The 18,177-nt window shown below is 41.4% G+C and overlaps 1 protein-coding gene across 1 annotated transcript in view; it reads right to left on the bottom strand.

Annotated features, from left to right (window-relative positions):
- LOC145346825 (focal adhesion kinase 1) overlaps positions 1-8,491 on the bottom strand; it is a 572,567-nt gene extending 564,076 nt beyond the window's left edge. Inside the window, exon 1 of the mRNA XM_080194620.1 lies at positions 8,263-8,491. The gene's annotated coding sequence lies outside the window, so the exon portion shown is untranslated. The remainder of the gene's footprint in view (positions 1-8,262) is intronic.
- Between the last annotated feature and the right edge of the window lie 9,686 nt (positions 8,492-18,177).

Genomic DNA, 18,177 nt, shown 5'->3' with positions numbered 1-18,177 from the left:
TTGCTCACTTGTGCTGCCACAAGGAAATCTGACGTTAGTGGAAAAACTAGTACAACAATGGAAGATGCCCAAAATCAGATGTGCAATGAGAACAGGCTTGACTGAGAAGTTGGAATATGTCCTCAAAAATCATCAGAATGGTTACATCATCACCAGAAATGCAATGTGCAACAGCACACTTATGTGGGCCAAATCAAACCCCAAGTCCTGCAAAGATTCCAGAAACATAGAAGACAGGAGCAGGAATAGGCCATTTGGCTCTTCAAGCCTGCTCCATCACGATCATGGCTGATCATCCAACTGAATAGCCTAATCATGCTTTCTCCCCATAACCTTTGATCCCATTCACTCAGGTGCTATATCTAGCCATCTATTGAACACATTCAATGTTTTGGCATCAGCTACTTCCTGTGGTAATGAATTCCACAGGCTTTGGGTGAAGAAATGTTTCCTCATCTCTGCCTAAATGGTCCACCCCAAATCCTCAGATGGTGATCTCTGGTTCTGGACACTCCCCCCATCAGGAACATCATCTCTGCATCTACTCTGTCTAGTCCTGTTAGAATTTTATAAGTCTCTATGAGATCCCCCCCTCATTCGCCCAAACTCCAGCAAAAATAATCCTAACCTCGTCAATCTCTCCTCATACATCAGTCCCACCATCCCCGGAATCAGCCTGGTAAACCTTCACTGCACTCCCAAGAGAGCAAAAACATTCTCCCTCAGAAATGGAGACCAAAACTGCACACAATACTCTAAGCTGTGACCTCATTAAGGCCCTGTGTAATTGCAACAACACATCCCTGCTCCTGTACTCAAAGCCTCTCACAATGAAGGCCAACACACCATTTGCCAGTACCTGTATGCTTACCTTCAGTGACTGGTGTACAAAGACACCAAGGTCCCCGCTGCACACTCTCCCAATTTACAGTCATTCAGGTAGTAGTCTGCCTTCTTGTTTTTGTTCCAAAGTGAATAGCCTCACATTTATCCAAATTATGTCTGCCATTGATTTGCTCACTCACCAACTAGAGGGTGTAACTAATTTATGGAATCATGGCAGCACGGTGGCACACTGCTGCCTCTCAGCGCCAGGGATTCAGGTTCAATTCCCAGCTTGGATCACTGTTTGTGTGGAGTTTGTACATTCTCCTCGTGTTTGCATGGGTTTCCCCTGGGTGCTCTGGTTTCCTCCCACAGATGTGGATATGCCGGTGTTGGACTGGGTAAACACAGTAAAAAACATTTTCATAGAATTCCTATAGTGCAGAAGAGGCCATTCGGTCCATCTTCACTGACCACAATCCCAGTCAACTGTATCCCCATAGCCCCACATGTTTACCCTGACAGTCCCCCTGACACTAAGGGGCAATTTATCATGGCCAATCAGCCTAACCCGCACATCTTTGGACTGTGGGAGGAACACAGTAAAAAGTCTGACAACACCAGGTTTAAGTCCAACCGATTTATTTGATAGTAAACTCACTAGCTTTCGAGGGGTTTCCCTCTTCTTCAGGTGAATGGAGAGTTCTGGCCTCAGCATATAAAGCACAGACAGTTTACAGATTACTGATTAGAATGCGAATCTTTACACCTAACCTGCTGTTCAAGTCCTAAAGTGGCCGACAATGTGAGTGGAAGGAGCACTGATCACATGTTAAAGAGATGTGTATTGTCTCCAGACAGTACAGTAAGTAAGGTTTTGCAAACCCAGGCAAGTCAGGGGGGTTACAGATAGGGCGACATGAACCCAAGATCCCTGTTGAGACCGTCCTCGTGTGCGGAACTTGGCTATCAGTCTCTGCTCAGCGACTCTGCGCTGTCGTATGTCGTGAAGGCCGCCTTGGAGAATGCTTACCCGAAGGTCAGAGGCTGAATGCCCGTAACCACTGAAGTGTTCGCCAACAGAAAGGGAGCAGTCTTGCCTGGTGATTGTCGAGCGATGTTCATTCATCCGTTGTCGTAGCGTCTGCGTGGTCTCCCCAATGTACCATGCTTCGGGACATCCTTTCTTGCAACGTATCAGGTAGACGATGTTGGCCGAGTTGCAAGTGTATTTACTGTGTACCTGGTGGATGGTATTCTCACTTGTGATGATGGTATCCATGTCGATGATCTGGCATGTCTTGCAGAGGTTGCTGTGGCAAGGTTGTGTGGTATTGTGGTCACTGTTCTCCTGAAGGCTGGGTAGTTTGCTGCGAACAATGGCCTGTTTGAGGTTGCGTGGTTGTCTGAAGGCAGGAAGTGGCATCGCTCGACAATCATCAGGCAAGACTGTTCCCTTCCTGTTGGCGAACACTTCAGTGGTTACGTGCATTCAGCCTCTGACCTTCGGGTAAGCATTCTCTAAGGCAGCCTTCACGACATACGACAGCGCAGAGTCGCTGAGCAGAGACTGATAGCCAAGTTCCGCACACGAGGACGGTCTCAACAGGGATCTTGGGTTCATGTCGCCCTATCTGTAACCCCCCTGACTTGCCTGGGTTTGCAAAACCTTACTTACTGTACTGTCTGGAGACAATACACATCTCTTTAACATGTGATCAGTGCTCCTTCCACTCACATTGTCGGCCACTTTAGGACTTGAACAGCAGGTTAGGTGTAAAGATTCGCATTCTAATCAGTAATCTGTAAACTGTCTGTGCTTTATATGCTGAGGCCAGAACTCTCCATTCACCTGAAGAAGAGGGAAACCCCTCGAAAGCTAGTGAGTTTACTATCAAATAAATCGGTTGGACTTAAACCTGGTGTTGTCAGACTTTTTACTGTGTTCCTCCCACAGTCCAAAGATGTGCGGGTTAGGTTGATTGGCCATGATAAATTGCCCCTTAGTGTCAGGGGGACTGTCAGGGTAAACATGTGGGGCTATGGGGATACAGTTGACTGGGATTGTGGTCAGTGCAGATGGACCGAATGGCCTCTTCTGCACTATAGGAATTCTATGAAAATGTTTAAAAATGTTCAAAACAAACCAAAATACCTCAATGCCACCATTAGCAGTTTCTAATGACTTTTCGTCAGACAGCAGCAAAAACATGTGTTCCCATTATCCCGCATCAACAACACGGATGAAATGCCCCTGAAATTCAACATGTCTAGAAACTGAACTGCAGAGTGGAAAGGTTCAAAACCACAGGACATGTGACACCACCTTCAAGCCACATACCCATCCTGATTTGGAACTACCCTTTCACACACACCTTCATTGTTGCTGGATCAAATCCTCCAGTCCATTCTGAAAAGCACTGTGGGAACTAATCTGCATGGTCTGCAGCAGGTCAAGAAGGCAGCAGTGGTGTGTGTGGGAAAGAGAAGAGATTCACTGTCATGACCAGTAACCAGAGGCCCAGGCTAATACTCTAGTGACAGATTTGAATCTCACCATGGAGGACTGGTGGAATTTAAATTCTTAACAAAAGATATTCTGGAATTGAAAACTTTTCTCAATAATAATCTCATTGTTGTAAAAAAACCCATCTGGTTCACTGATGTCCTTCAAGGAAGGAAGTCTGCTATCTTTATTAGGCCTGGCCAACATTTGTCTCCAGATTCACAACAATGTGGTTGACTCTTGCTTTCTGGAATTGCCACGAAGCCACTCAATTCAACAACAATTAAGATTTGGAAATAAATGCTGGTCTCAATAGCGATGTCCACATCCCATGAATTAATAAAAACAAAAGTATGATTCAGTTGTATTAGCCTACATAGCCAATGGAACAAAATTACAACGTACAGTTTATTTGAAATGCAAAACTGTGCCAATAAAAAAAAAAATCAGGTTTTCTGCATGTCCATTCAGCAATTGGATGGATGAGGATGAAGCAATGTTATCAATCAATGATGAATGGAATAGTCATTCCCTAGCCAAGCTGTTCTAGTACAAAAATTGACATCTACCTAGCAATGTGGAAAATTGCCAAATGTACACAAAAAGGACAAATTCAACCCAGCCAATCACCATATTTGTCACTCTCGACCATTTGTAAACTGATGAGAGAGATCATCAACAGCACTATCAAATTGCACTGCCTTAGTAATACCATGCTCATTGGCACTCAGTTTGGGTTCCACTACAGTCATTCAGCTCCTGACCTCATTATATCCTTGGTTCAAACATGAACATAAGAACAGAGGTAAGCTGAGCATGATTACCCAATGGGAATCAGTGGAAAACTCGATTGATTGGAGTTATACCAAGCACAAATGAAGATGATTGCGGTTGTTGGAGATCAATCACTTCACCTCCAGGACATCACTGCAGGAGCTCCTTAGGGTAGTGTCCTGGACCCAATCATCTTCAACTGCTTCATCAATGATCCTCCTTCCATCATAAGGGCAGAAGTGGGGATGTTTGTTGATGATTACACAATGTTCAATATTATTCGCAATATCTGATACTGAAGCAGCCCACGACCAAACATAGCAGGACCTGGACAATATCCCCCTTGGGCGCACAAGCAACAAGTAGCAGTTGCACCAAAGAAGTGCTAGCAATGACCACCTTCAATAAGAGATCAAGCTATCACCCTCAACATTCGACAGTATTGCTATCACCAAATCCCCTATCAACGTCTTGGGGTTTACCATTGACCAGAAACTGAACTGGACTAGCCATATTGTGATTGCAGGTATAAAAACAGGTCATAGATTAGGAATCCTGCTGCTGGTAACTCGCATCCAACTCACCTAACACCCCAAAGCCTGTCCACAGGCTACATGATACAAGTAAGAAATGTGATGGAATACTCTCACTTGCCAGGATGACTGCAGCTCCAGCAACACTGAAGAAGTTTGACACCATCCAGGGCATGGCAGCCCATTTGATTGGCACCCAATCCAAAAACATTCACTCCTCCACTACCAATGAACAGTGGCAGCAGCATGCACCATCTACAAGATGTATGGCAGGAATTACCAAGGCTCCTTATATAACACGTTCCAAACATATGACCCCTACTCCCGAGAAGGACAAAGCCAGCGGATGCATGGAAACACCATCACATGCAAGTTTCTCTCAGAAACACACATCATCTTAATTTGGAAATACAGCATCATTCTTTCATTATTGCCAGGTCAAAATTCTGGAACTCCCTCTCGAACATCACTGTGGGTGTACCTACATCAACGGCCTGCAGTATTAGAAGGCAGCTCGCCACATCATCTTCTGAAGGACAGATAGGGATGGGCAATAGTGGCCTAGCCAGCAATACATACATCCCATGAAGATCAGTTGGCTGAACCAATGGCTCATAATGAAGAAAGAGGTCAACAGCACGGATTCAATTCCCATATAGACTAGGGTTATTCATGACAGCCTGTCTTCTAAACCTTGCCCCTTGCCTCAGGTGTAGTGATCTTCAGGTTAAATTGCCACCAGTCAGCTCTTGCTCTCAAAGGGCAGGGCAGCATATGATCAATCAGGACTATGGCATCTTTACCTTTATATCCCATGAAATGAATTTTTTAAAATCCTAGTGGCCTACATAAAGAATGCAGCTTATTAGCATGGGGCATGTTCAGATCCCATATAACCAAAAAGATCAAATAGTATCTGCAAAGGAATAACTTTCAAATTGAATTTATAGCAGGGGATCTGATGTCCATAGTTCAACCTTAGGTTGCGTACATCAACAAGACATCCAAGGACCATCTCTGCAACAAGTGGAATAGGGAGACTTGAAAGTGTGGAAACATGCCCTGCTTGAAGTTGTGTGTGGTTTCATCATCAATTAATGGGATGTTATTTGTGCACCAAGTGTCATCTGATTATTCAAGAAAATGTGAAATTTCCAATTCAATAGATAAAGATTATGGTGACTGGTTGTGGAGGAATGATTTTGATACCCAAAGTACCATATCTGATCCAGGGTGAAATCCTGACAATGATGCCATCGCCAAAGTGACTCAGAATAAATTTGATTAACTTTTTGTATCAAATGCCAAAGACAATGATTTTGGTTCAATGCATTGTTATCAAATTGACTCACTAACTTAATATGAATTACTGGGGTTATTTTCTCACATTTCAAAATCACAATCATCCACACCAGCAGTTCACATTTTTTGGAAGCTTCAAAGGTGGATTTATATGCCATTAAGTTTTTTTGGTCTTCTATTCAGACATTTGCAATCTAATTGTTGTACATAAAGGGAATGCTGTACAATATTCAAGTTTGGTTTTAAAAAAAATGACTAGATCATGATGTTAATTATTTATGTTTTAATTTCTGGGGCTGCCTCATGAATTCAGCCAGTCATGCTGCCAATAACAAATGACTCGTACACTGAGCTCCTCATTTACAGATCTATAATCATCACTCATCTAGGAAGTGTTGTTGAAATGCTTTTCATTTGTTATTTAAAATTATAAAAAAAGTAAAGATGTATCTGCACTTCAATTGATTGGTTATTTCAACAACTGTATTGCTTCAGTCCCTGTATGTCTTCTTGAGAGTTCACAGTTTGATCTAATTTAGTCAAACCAAAGGAAGTAAGTTGCAAGTTGATCACAGCTTTTTTCGTGAAACGTAAACTGGAATGAAAATAGGAGAACATGTCTTCATTACAGGCACTCCATTAGGAATACTGTGCATCAAACTCTGTTGCACTTCCCGACACTGTTGGGAAGACAACATCACTGGGTTCAAAAGTCGCAGATTTGCCTCAATCCTTGACACTACATATAACTACATTAGACAAATATTCAATACAATTTTTTCCCTGTTAGAATTAGGTGCTCATCAATATCCATCTCCTTCAAATACCAGAGTTTCCACCATTTTATTTTTATTTCCAAGATATAAAAAAAGTGTTCATTTCTGATCTGTGGCTACACATCACATTTGTATTTGTAGATATCCGAATTAGAGGATATTTGTCATTTAATGACCAATGTTTTTAAAATTGATATTTTAAAACTATAGTAGACTTCTTTTATTTTTGAGATCTATCTCAATGTATATAACTTAAAAACAAATGGCTTTTTTTGTGGTGCAAAAATGCATTAAAACATTTGTCAAAGCTCCACACGTTATTCCATTATTCAGATACGTTTCACTGGTAATATTTGTTACGTCTTCAATACCAGTGACAAGGGACAGATACTAAAACTAAAGCGTTAACTGTTTGTATACCAAGCGCATCTGAGTTAATAGGAATCTTTTACACAGTCAAGACATTTCACATAAAAATCATAATGGCCACATGAACATTCGTTTGCAACAAATTAACAATTTCAGTAACATTCAAGAATAAAAATTATTCCATTCCAGGGAACAAATATCTCGAATTAATGTGTTACGGTTTAGTAAATATAATGTATTAATGAGATTATTAATTCACACAATCTAGTATATAGTACACGAATATTTCGTGTCACCATTCTGCAGCACACCACTGCTTGGTGGAAGGTTAGAATGCAGTACAGATTGCAAACTGAAGCAACAGACGAGCAAGGCGAAAGAATTGTTGAAAATTCAAATGAAAACACTGTATCAGGTGTACGTGTACCGCCGCCACGAATGGAAATAGATTTGGATTTTTGGGTGGGGGTGAAACAATTTAAACGAACCTCAATGGAGGACGCCACCTAAAAAAAATACAGATTTTTGTTCGAGACGCAAGGAAAATAGCGAAATAAAAGCTTGGGAGGAGAAAGCAGGTAGTGGGAGAAAACAGCCGCAACTCTCCACTGCATATCCAGCTAACTGAAATGTGTACACAACAAAACGAGGCGAGCAGCAATATTATACAGGCATTACAACCGATTGCAGCCTTGGTAAATGCAGTGGAAGTGCATAAATGCATAACCTCAGGCCCAAATGCAACAAAAACCACAAGACTTCAAAAAGGGACACCTCTGGCGATTCTTTTTCTTTCACTCTCTGCCCACGTCCAGAATGAACTTTTGTGCCAAGGAGGAAGAAACGCACAATTAAAGCCCCCAGGCTGACAATCTGTTGCACTTCCCAATTTTTTTTTAGGGAGTGAGCTGGTGGAGATAAATAAAGTCCTTTCCTCCCTCGGCTCCCCACCCCACTCTCTCCTCTGACGGGGCTGGACAAGAACAAGGACTGCGGGGCGACAGCCGGCGCCACTCTCTCTCCATCCTCGCCTCAGAAACTTCGGGGAACAGGATCGACCGTTCAGTGATCACACACCCTCCTCCTCACTCACTCACACCGATCCCTGAATCTGAAGCAGACAATATCCCCGTACAGTATTTTTAAACATTTTTTTAATAAAAAGACACACACTTACTTTCTGTCGAGTTAGGAAGGGGAGGAGGGAGGGAAATCAGTGGCTGATTCGTTCTTCACAGACAGACAAAGCCGATAAATTGCGCCGTCTCCTTTTATTGTTTGATTTTATTTTTTTAAAACGAACACAGGCAGGAACGGGGGAAGAGGGAGGGGGCGGGGGAAATAATCGGTAAAGGAAAAGGTTGAGATTCCGGCCGCCTTTCTTGATTAGCGGCTATGTCTGACAGACAGTGCGAAAAGGCAGCGGGACCTCCCACCAGCAGCAGCAGCATTCAGATTCCCCCCCGCCCTCCTCCCGGACGGTTACTCCCGCCCCTCCCCCGTCCCCACCAACGGCTGCCAACCGCCGGCCTGCCGCACGGGCCGCCGGGACACACCGTCAGCATTCCAAGATGGCGACTGGTGGAGAGGGAGAAGGAGAGAGAGAGTGAATGAGTGGGGCGCACACACACTAAGAGTAAGAGTCCCCTCAAAACACCGTGTTCCTCTCAATGATCAAGGGCAAAAAAAATGCTGCAGATGGAACATAGGAGCAGAAGCAGTCCCCTCCAGCCTGCACCGCCATTCAGTCAGATCATGGCTGGTGACTGATCAGAGCTAAATATTGCAGATTTCAGAATCTGAAACAAGAACAGAAAATGCTGGAAAACCTCAGAAGGTTTGACAGTATTTGCGGAGAGAGAATAGAGCCAATGTTTCGGGTCTGGATGACTGCTGCTGGTTGACCCTTTGGTGTGGAGATGCTGGCGTTGGACCGGGGGAAGCACAGTAAGAGGCCTCACAACAGGTTAAAGTCCAATGGGTTTATTTGGCAGCATTAGCTTCCAGAGCCTCAATCCTTCTTCAGGTGAGTCAGAAGATATTACCTGTCTCCTGACTCACCTGAAGAAGGAACTTGAGGCTCTGAAATCTAGTGCTACCAAATAAACCTGTTGGACTTTAAGCTGGTGTTGTGAGACTTCTTTCTGGGATGACCCTTTGTCAGAGCTGCTCTGACAAAGGGTCATCCAAACTCAAAACATTTTATTCTCTCTTTAAGTCTCTCAAAACTTCATTCACTCTCCACTGATGCTGTCAGACCTGCTGAGATTTTCTAGCATTTTTCTGTTTTTGTTGCATGGCTGACCTCCCTAGGCTCAAATCCACCTCCCCGACCTGTTCCCCATATCCCTTTTTTACATTAGAAATACACTCAGCTCCTTCTTGAAACCATTCTATGATTCAGACTGCGCCATGCAATGGGGCAGCAAGTTTCACAAATTCACCACCCTCTGCAAGAAGTAGTTCCTCCTTATCTCAGTTTTAAATCTACTACCTCTCAACCTATACATGTGACTTCTTGTTCTAGATTGCCCTATAAGGGGAAATATTTGGTCTACACTTACTTTATCAAACCCTTTTAAAATTTTATATACTTCGCTCAGATTCCCTCCCATCCTTCTAAACTCCAGCAATTATGAGCCCAAACTGTTTAATCTCTCCTCGTACATCAACCGTTTCATCCCCAGAGTAAATCTGGTGAACCTCCTCTGAACTGCCTCCAATGCCACCACATACAAATAAAAGCAAAGTGCTGTGGATCCTGGAATCTGAAACTAATAGAGAAAATGCTGGAAAATCTCAGCAGGGTTTTCAGATGATCCTCATCTGGACTTGAAATGTCAGCTCTGTTCTCCTTACAGATGCTTTCAGATCTGCTGAAATTTTCCAGCATTTTCTCTTTTGGCCACCACATCCTTCCTCAAACAAGGAGACCAAAATTGGACACAATACTCCAGATGTGGTCTCACCAATATCCTTTACACTGCAAGAACACTTCTCTGCTTTTATATTCCAGTTCTTTTGCGATAAGTAACCCTCAGATGCTGGAATCTGAAACAAAAAAAGAGAATGCTGAGTGAATTACCCCCTCCCCCTGCTCTCACAGTTTCTGATTTTCTTTGCCTTCAGCTCTGACCAAGGGTCTTCCTGCCATGCAACTTTGGCTCTATTCTCTCCCCATAGATGCAGTCAGACTCGCTGAGTTTCTCCAGCATTTTCTATTTCTGCTTCTCAAAATGTTCACTCCAGAATTTTTACCCATCAAATGTCACCCAACCCCCAAAGGGTAACTTTGAAAAAGAAATCCATTTGGACAGCATGCACTTGTTTAGTTCAAAGATGATAAAAGCAAATGACTGCGGATGTTAGAATCTGAAACCAAAAGAGAAAATGCCAAAAAATCTGAGATTTTAGTTCAAAGGTGACCCCACTTTTATGGCTTAGAAAGGGACTGCCTTATTCTCATTTCAACCATTATTCAAACATTACGAATGTTTCAATTATTGTTTGTTAAATAGTGAAGATATTTACACATCCTCCCTCTCAGCAACCCTTGGTCGTAACTGTCATAAAATTAATTTTTTAAAATGTTGTCATTAGCTATAATGAGACAACCAGGCTATTATTTTCATTGACTATTCCCCAGACGATGGAATGGATTTGGAGCCCCATTATGTTGGCCCCTTGTTTCTTCTGAAACTTTTATGTTTCTTTTGTGGGGGAGGCCACACACCAAGAGGTCCACATTGTGAGAAAATTGAATCCCATTGGAACAAAAAGTATTTTCCTTTGGACCTCCAGAGAAATGTGTTACTAGCATTTAATCTGACACTTTACTTTGTATACCTAGCAATTTTGGATCTAAAAATACTTTGCATACATCCTTCCTATCCACAAGCCTTACTTCCTCTGTCACAATTTTGAGTCATGCCTTTGTGTTAACAATTAACATTGGAAATTTCTGTGTAAACATTTATAATGCAACAAAGTGAGGGGAACAGGTCAACAATCATCATCAAGAAGAGAGGCAGAGGGATTAGGGAGGGAATTGTGTAAACTGAAGTGTAGGCAGTTGAAGGCACAGTGAGGCATAAAGACATGACTATTCAGGAGACCAGATCCAAAGAAAGGAAAAATCAGGGAAATGTCAAGTTGTGGGGCGAGAAGAAATTATTTAGATAGGAAGGGCTGAGGCAATAGTTACAAACAAGAATACATTTCAAGCATTGTGAAATACACTATAGTTAAGAAAGCCCACCAATGCCTCTACTTTCTCAGAAGGCTAAGGAAATTTGGTATGTCCACTATGATTCTCATCAACATTTACAGGTGCACCATAGAAAGCATTCTTTCTGGTTGTATGGCTCCTGCTACATCCAAGACTGCAAGAAACTACAACATAGAACATTACAGCGCAGTGCAGGCCCTGTGGTCCTCAATATTGCGCTGACCTGTGAAACCAATCTAAAGCCCATCTAACCTACACTATTCCAATATCATCCATATGTTTACCCAATGACGATTTAAATGCCCTTAATGTTGGCGAATCCACTACTGTTGCAGGCAGGGCATTCCACATTCTTACTACTCTCTGAGTAAAGAACCTACCTCTGACATCTGTCCTATATCTATCACCCCTCAACTTAAAGCTATGTCTCCTTGTGCTAGCCATCTCCATCCAAGGAAAAAGGCTCTCAATGTCACCCTATCTAATCCTCTGATCATCTTATATGCCTCTATTAAGTCAGCTCTTAACCTTCTTCTCCCTAATGAAAACAGCCTCAAGTCCCTCGGCCTTTCCTCATAAGACCTTCCCACCATACCAGGCAACATTCTGGTAAATCTCCTCTGCACCCTTTCCAATCCTTCCTATAATGCAGCAATCAGAACTGTACGCAATACTCCAAGCGCAGCTGCACTAGAGTTTTGTACAGCCGCAACATGACCTCATGGTTCCGAAACTCAATCCCTCTACCAATAAAAGCTAACACACCGTACGCCTTCTTAACAACCCTATCAACCTGGGTGCCAACTTTCAGGAATCTGTGCACATGGGCACTGAGATCTCTCTGCTCATCCATGCTACCAGGTAACTTACCATTAGCCCAGTACTCTGTATTCCTGTTACTCCTTCCAAAGTGAACCACTTCACACTTTTCCGCATTAAACTCCATTTGCCACCTCTCAGCCAGATCAAAGGATCGTGAACAAAGCTGTCCATCACTCAAACCAGCCTCCCGCTCATTGACACTGTCTACACTTCCCACGGTCTCAGAAAAGCAGCCAGCATGATCAAGGACCCCACGCGCACTCTCTTCCCCCATCTTCCATCTAGAAAAAGATACATAAGTCTTTTGTATACCAACCAACTCAAGAACAGTTTCTTTCCTGCTGTCATCAACTTTTGAATGGACCTACCTCACATTAAGTTGATCTTTCTCTACACCCTAGCTATGACTGTAACACTGTATTCTAGCACTCACTCCTTTCCTTCTCTATGAACGGTATGCCTTGTCTGAAGAGGGCGCAAAAAACAATACTTTCCACTGTATACTAATACATATGACAATAATAAATCAAATCAAAGAAGGAATTTATCACATACTATATCACTATTCTTTCATTGTTGCTGATTCAAAATCCTGGAAATCCATTCCTAACACCACTGGTTGTCCCAACATCACATGGATTTTAGCAGCTCAAAAAGGTAGCTCACCATCAGCTTTTCAAGGGCAATTAGATGCAGGCAATAAATGCTGGCCTAGCCAGCAACATCCTCATCCCTTGAATGAATACAAAAAGGTAAATGAGGATGTGTTTTGGACAGCAGCACTTGATGCTGGTTAGGGCAGGAGAGTTTCAGATGAGCTCACATTTATGGAGAATGGGAAGCCAGTTAGGAGGCCAATGGAGTGATTGAGTCAGTGGATTATAAAAAGCATCTGAGGTGGTCAAACCTAGCTGAATGTTTTTTGTTGTTGGTTGTAGGAGATTGTGTCACTGATTGGTATGGGAAGGGAATGTGAATGGCTGTTGTGCTGTGCACAAGTTGCAGCATGACATGGGACAGCTTTGATGGAGAAGTTTACTGACCTTCAATTTCGTATATTCTACTGCGATTTCTATAACTTAGGTATCCACGAGTGCACCAACATACTTTGTCATAAACCCGTAAGAAACAGGATTTCCTTCTGGCTAGATGTGGCAGAGCCCTGGAAAATTAATCAGATGGCCAATTTCATTGCTTAGCACATAAAAGGATACATAATTAAAGTCCACCAGCACAGAAAGAGCCATTCAGCCCATAAAAGGTGAAAATAATTCACATTAGAGATTCCATTACAATTAGATAAAATAATTTACTGTCAAAAATTTAATATCACCATGTTACAAGAAATGGTAAAAAATTCCAACATTAATTATTGAATATAATCACAGTAGTATAATATGTGTTTAATTTCATCAGTGTCAAAATGAGGGAAATATGTGATACACAGCTTTACAAAGCAAAATATTTTACAAAGAAAAGCACAGTAGAAAATAATCCTGAAGATCACAAAGATCCCAAGTTTGTTTTTTTCAATTGCATTTGACAATTTCTATAGCTCCACGTGGTAGTGCAACAAAACACTTCAATCTATCTCACCAGCACCCAAGTTCCTAAAAATTATAGTTTAGAACCAGAGAAATTTGAACCACAAAAGAAATACTAACATTTTCCAATCAAAATTAATATTTGAAATAAAAGTTTGAACTTTAATCATATGTGGCTTCTTTCATGATCAGCTGATGCCAGGAGCCATCTCTAATCGCATCTCTTCTTTGCCCTAGTGAAAATAGTCAGTTTCTAAACTGTTACAGCACAGAGTTAGACCCTATCATACTACGCTGGCGTTTTGGTAAGGCATTTAAAAATCACTGATCGACTCACTGTTCAACACTGAATCTTTCTTTGCTTCAAACTTTTACCTTTACAAATACAGTAGTCATTTCTTCAATTCTAATATGAAGCATTCCATATTTCAACTCTGAATAAAGACATTTTCTTAATTATGTTCATCATCAAATTAATGACAATATTAAATTGATGACTTCTTATCACTGATTCCCCATCCAGAGGAAATAGTATTTTCTAGTTTGTTGAAATTCTCTAGAAACTCTCCAGTTATATTTCTCTGCTCAAGTCATAGTCCAAGAATCACAAGTATCTCCTCAAAATTATAGATTTTTTTAAAATTGTGAAGTCACCCTCATGACTCTTTTCTGTATACTCTCTATGGCTTTCATGTACTTTCAACAAAATTGTATCCAAATGTACACAATTCTGAAACTGTGACTCAGATGTTGCACCATTGCTCTTATACCATATAGCCAAATGTATAGAAACTAGGCTGCCACTGCCATTTTTATATGGTAATGTACCTGTTTTCACACTTTTGGTGAATTATATATTTAAAACTGTAGATATCACTGTTCATCCACTCACTTCAGGATTTTTCAATTGAATGAACAATATCCTCCCAAAATATATCATCTTTCTGTGACTCATCAGAGTTATCATCAAAGTTTAGAAGGCTGAGGGGGGGATCTTATAGAGACTTACAAGATAATGAAGGGGCTAGATAGGGTAGAGGTAGAGAGATTTTTTCCACTTAGAAAGGAAAATAGAACTAGAGGGCACAGCCTCAAAATAAGGGGGGGGGGGCAGTTTAGAATGGAGTTGAGGAGGAACTTCTTCACTCAAAGGGTGGTGAATCTCTGGAATTCCCTGCCCATTGAAGTGGTGGAGGTTACCTCGTTGAATATATTTATGTCACAGGTAGATAGATTTCCAAGGCAAATAATGGAAAGAACGAGGTCATGTTCTTTGGGAATTGGGTGAACCACCCAACCAGCCAATTTTGTCCCCTTCACTGTTAGGTCAGACTATTTGGAGGTGTTGGAGATCTGGTTTGGAGAAATTAGTCATGTGCCAAAAGCTGGGAAGAGCATAAGAAACACCATACTAAAATGTGCCGATGACACAAGAGTAGGGAGCTTGGCAAAATACCATAGGATTATTAAAGATTTTATGAAGAAACGGGAATTAAGGGTTATGGGGAGAAAGAGGGAAAGTGGAACTGATCCACTTCAGATCAGCCATGATCTTATTAAATGGTGGGGCAGGCTCGAAGGGCTAGATGGCCTACTCCTGCTCCTATTTCTTATGTTCTTACATTTGTATGTGTTAAATTGGATGAGCCATCAAATTAGCCATTCCACTATCCTTACTCATTTCTTCATAAAATCTTTAATAATCCTATGGTATTTTGCCAAACTCCCTACTCTTGTGTCATTGGCACATTTTAGTATGGTGTTCCTTATGCTCTTCCCAGCTTTTGGCACATGACTAGCCTCTCCAAACTAGATCTCCAACACCTCCAGATAGTCTGACCTGACAGTGAAGGGGACAAAATTGGCTGGTTGGTTGGTTCGCCCAATTCCCAAAGAACATGACCTTGTTCTTTCCATTATTTGCCTTGGAACCTAAAGCTCAGGTGAACTGATCACAGATGCTCATCAGTCTGCACATGAACAGCAGATCCAAACAGAAGACGGCAACATTGTCCAAGGTGCAGGAAGGATTTGACCTGCACGCCTCCACTACCTGGGGTCATAACCCCTTTTATGTCCATATTCTTCCTCATAGACACTGCAAAAGCTTCAATGCAACATATAAATAATGGGTATTTAAATAGCTGAGCAAAATCTCGACTTTTATCACTTCAATTTCCCCCAATAGTACAAGCTATTGGTCACGGCAGTGCAAGGATTTATCCATCTTAAGGTCTGTTATATTTTTCAGAACCAATTCTGTTTCCACAGTTTTCTGTTTCAATTGTTCCATACCCTGTTCAGTTACACCATCATTCTCATTCTCACCATCGTTGGTGAAAAACTACAATATCTATATTAATATGCAGATTTATTCTGTCAGCTTAAGGCTTTTTGGTGGGTTTATTTGGTGAGTGGTACGTGGGTAGTCTCAGTATGCAAATATTACAGTAAAATTTTAAACAATCTAATTAATCAACTGCCATTCCGTCAATGCAGAACAACAGAGTTTTGCACAACAACTGCATTTGACATGAAGTACTCCTGGTGTGGGTTTGAGAGTGGATATGGAATAGCATGGAAGGAGGAAGGAGATGGGGTGGACAGTACGGGATGGAATGCTTGGGAGGTATGAAATGGGGTTGGGATGGGGGTTTTTGATTTGATTTGATTTATTATTGTCGCATGTATTGGTTATCAGTGAAAAGTATTGTTTGTGTACACTATACAGACAAAGCATTCATAGAGTACATAGGGGAGAAGGAAAGGAGAGGGTGAAGAATATAGTGTTACAGTCATAGCTAAGATGTAGGAAAAAGTTTAAGAGAGTTAGAGTTAAGTTCGAAAACCATAGAATGAGAGTAAAAGATAGAATGAGAGGTTATGCCGGGGACAGCTCGTAAGAATTCGCCTTGCTCTGCCGCCATCTTAATGAATTTAAGATCACTCAGAGGGTGGTGAGTGAATGGAATCGGCTGCCGTCAGTGGTGGTGGAGGCGAACTCGCTGGGGTCTTTTAAAAGACTCCTGGATGAGTATATGGGGTTTAATGAGATTGAGGGTTATAGATAGGTCTGTAGGTTGGTAGGTGGTGATGTGATCGGCGCAACTTGTGGGCCGAAGGGCCTGTTTGTGCTGTAGTGTTCTATGTTCTATGTTCTATGTTCTATGAGAAGGTTGAAAGGAATGTATTGGATATGGCACGAGAGGAATGACATAGGAAGTATGGGATGGGGATTTAAAGAAATACTGTTGCAGTTTCTCCAGGGCAATACAGATGGGCAATAAATGCTGGTCTAGTCAAGATGCTCAGATCCTGTGAAAGAATAAAAAAAGCTAATTGCAAATATTTTTGTTGGTCTGTGCTCATACTACTTAATATCTCTGTCACACCTTCACCCTTCACATCTATATTTCCCCTTCACCCATAAGATATGCCTCTTTTAAACAATTCTTTTATTTAAGACATGCATACAAAAGCTCTTATTATTTAATTTAATATTGCCACATCCAATTTGGTCTTACAAGACTCAAACTAAATATAATTCTTAGTTCCCTAGTGTTTATGCAGAGGGCAGTCCAAAATCATTTCATGTACTGGGAAGTGCTACATTACCTGAATGACATACACACAGATTTTTGATTAACAGTTAAAATACACAGGAGATTTCTGTCAGCTACTTAGACTTTTTGATACAAATCTCCTTCATCATAGTCAAAACAAAGGCAGTGTGCAATACGCATCTTCTTGGCAGGTCAAAGTTACATTTATTTTCACAGGAGCTTTTAAATTGATAGATTATGTTCCAAAATGTGCTTTTAGGGCAAGGGCAGATCACAGAAATGAGTTCGCTCCTTCAGAATTTTGTCAGTTTTATAATGCACCCTGCTGATTAAGTGAATTTGTGAATTCCAGTTTATATTCATTTAAAAACTTATTTTACGTAAAAACTAGGAGCAGGAGTAGGCCATTTGGCCCTCAAGCCTGCTTTGCCATTCAATAAGACCATGGCTGATCTTTTTGCAGATTCAGTTCCACTTAACCGCCCATTCACCATAACTTTTAATTCCTTTAATGTTCAAAAATCTATCTTTTCCTTAAAAACATTCAATGAGGTAGTCTCAACTATTTCACTGGGAGGGAATTCCACAGATTCACAACCCTTTGGGTGAAGAAGTTTCTCCTCAATCCAGTCCCAAATTTGCTCCCAATTATTTTGAGGCTATGCCCCTAGTTCTGGTTTCACCCATCAGTGGAAACAACCTCCCTGCTTCTATCTTTTCTATTCCCTTCATAATTTTATATGTTTCTATAAAATCCCCCCTCATTCTTCTAAATTCCAATGTATATAGTCCCAGTCTATTGAGTCTCTCCTCATAAACCAACCCTGTCAACTCTGGAATCAACCAAGTGAAACTCCTCTGCATCCCCTCCAATGTCAGTATATCGTTTCTCAAGTAAGGAGACCAAAATTATACACATTTTGTTACTTACCTTG

The sequence above is a fragment of the Carcharhinus amblyrhynchos genome, chromosome 8 (assembly GCF_965287045.1).
Source record: "Carcharhinus amblyrhynchos chromosome 8, sCarAmb.v2.hapA, whole genome shotgun sequence".
Taxonomy (NCBI): Eukaryota; Metazoa; Chordata; class Chondrichthyes; order Carcharhiniformes; family Carcharhinidae; genus Carcharhinus; species Carcharhinus amblyrhynchos.
This window is presented reverse-complemented; position numbering and strand designations above follow the sequence as displayed.